The sequence below is a fragment of the Melanerpes formicivorus genome, unplaced genomic scaffold, assembly GCF_026170545.1.
Source record: "Melanerpes formicivorus ecotype bairdi unplaced genomic scaffold, bMelFor1.0.p_v2 SCAF_802, whole genome shotgun sequence".
NCBI classification, from domain to species: Eukaryota; Metazoa; Chordata; class Aves; order Piciformes; family Picidae; genus Melanerpes; species Melanerpes formicivorus.
This window is the reverse complement of record NW_027143154.1, coordinates 1-2,500: the sequence shown is the minus strand read 5'-3', so window position 1 is coordinate 2,500 and position 2,500 is coordinate 1.

The following is a 2,500-nucleotide window of genomic DNA, read 5'->3' as shown; positions in this document are numbered from 1 at the left end:
TCCCTCGCGTGCGCACGCAAGCACACGCTTCCCGACTCCACGCGGCCACAGAGGCCGGCTGGGGCTCCCCCGCCCCCGAGGCCGGCCCCTGGCTGCCAGATCCCGGGCACGATTCAGGCAGCAGCAGCGGAAGCGAGCGATACCGACACGCCCGGCGGGGAGAAGGCCCTCGTCTCTCTCCCCGCCTTGCCACGGGAGCACCGGGACGTGCTAGAGGAGACAGCGACCCGCGGAAGCGGGGCGCGCCCCCGGCACGCCAGGACCTTAGAGCCGGGGCGGCTCGCTCGGCAGCGGGCGGGGGGTACGGGCCACAAAGCCGCCCTTCTCAGGCTAGAGGTTTCATTTAGGGAGGAACCCTCGGGGACCCCACCCGGGCAGGTGAGGCCTCACGCGCGGCGCCGCTTTTAGCCCCTTTTAACTTTCGCGACGCCGCCGCCTCGCTCTCGGCTCGGCCAACCCCCGCCACACGCAGCTGCTCGCGGCCGGCACCCGCGGGTACCCGGAACCGAGGACGACACCGGCGCCTCACGCGTTTTAGGACACCTGAAAACTCACGGGGCCACGCAGCAGTCACAAAGCCGGTTGCGGTAGACCGGTCCCCGAACCCTGCCCCAGCGCCGGGGGGGAGGTGGAAAGGGGAGGATGCGGCAAGGCACGCGCCGGGCCGCTAACGCCACGGCTCCCCCCCGCTCGAGCCGCTCGGGGCTGGGGGAACGAGGACGACACCTCACACGCGACGGGAAGCGAAGTGGAAAGGAAGACCGCCCTTGCCCTGCCGGCCGGGGGCCCTTTCCGACGCGACCCGAAAGGCCTCATCGATCAACAAGGACAGAAGGAAAGGAAGCCAGCGGAGGCCCCACGGCCTCGCTCTTCTGGGACAGACACAGCCACGCGCACCCGCCACCGCCCTCGGGAGCAGCCAGCAGGCACGGGGCTCGGCGTGCGGGCAACACGCCGGAGGAGCAAACGGGGCGCCCTCCAGAGATGGGGGGGGGGGGGGGCAAGCTGCACCGGGCCGCACCGGCTCACAGGGCACCTCTGCCTCCCCGAAATGTGGGCTTGCATTTTCCCTCAAGCTGCACCGAGTTACATCTCCATCACGGGGCGCCCCTCTGGAGCCAGGAGGAAGCCGTGCTGGGGCACCGGCTTGCCCTCCTCCCCCCATGCCGGGCTCCATAGCATACGAGTGGCCAGTCACCGCCGCTGGCTTTTCCCTTAGATGCCGTGCCCCCGCGGGCTGCGGCTTTGGCCATGGGGGGGAACCCCCGTGAAGAGGGTCCAGTGCTGGGAACTCTCTCTGCCCCTTACCGGGCTCTCTCTCGCCGTGCCTGGACGGGCTTGCTTTCCATTCTTGGTGGGACCGACGCCGGCACCACGTCTCCCCGGCTTTCTCTGCCCCCGTGCCCCACCGGGCAAACTTCGCTTCGGGGGTTCCACACTTCGGCAGTGGCCGGCGCCAGCCACTCGTCAACTTTTTTTCTTTTCCCCGCTTTCGTTGCCGAGCCCGGGCTGGGCTCCGGCTCACGGACGAGCGAAACCCATCCAACACCGCTGAGGGTGCGCCAGCGGCCGCTCCAAACCGCCAGCGCCTTTGTTCGGCCCCGCGGGTCCCCTCTCTGACCCGGGGCGAAAGCCACCGAGAAGCCAGACGGACCCCTGCCCCAGCCGCCTGGCGGGTGGCTTGGAGCAGCCGCTCGGCAGCGCTGCCCTGGGAGTGCTCGGCGTCGCTTGTTCCCTCATATACGGAACTGGAGGGCCGTCAGCTCCGCGAGCGCACAACCAGCCGACCTCCGCCCAGCGGCAGGTCGCAGAAATCACGCCGGCTTGTACGATGACGTAGGCGGAGGCAGAGCGCAACAGCGACCCCTTGGCGACAAGCGCGATCTCCGCGGAGAGCACGTCTACTCGCCGAGGGAGAGCACGTCTACTCGCCGAGGGAGAGCACGTCTACTCGCCGAGGGAGAGCACGTCTACTCGCCCAGGGAGAGCACGTCTACTCGCCCAGGGAGAGCACGTCTACTCGCCCAGGGAGAGCACGTCTACTCGCCCAGAGAGAGCACGTCTACTCGCCCAGGGAGAGCACGTCTACTCGCCCAGGGAGAGCACGTCTACTCGCCCAGGGAGAGCACGTCTACTCGCCCAGGGAGAGCACGTCTACTCGCCCAGGGAGAGCACGTCTACTCGCCCGAGGGGAGAGCACGTCTACTCGCCCAGGGAGAGCACGTCTACTCGCCCAGGGAGAGCACGTCTACTCGCCCAGGGAGAGCACGTCTACTCGCCCAGGGAGAGCACGTCTACTCGCCGAGGGAGAGCACGTCTACTCGCCGAGGGAGAGCACGTCTACTCGCCGAGGAGAGCACGTCTACTCGCCGAGGGAGAGCACGTCTACTCGCCGAGGGAGAGCACGTCTACTCGCCCAGGGAGAGCACGTCTACTCGCCCAGGGAGAGCACGCTACCGCCCAGGGGAGAAGCAACGTTCACTCCCCAGGGAGAGCACGT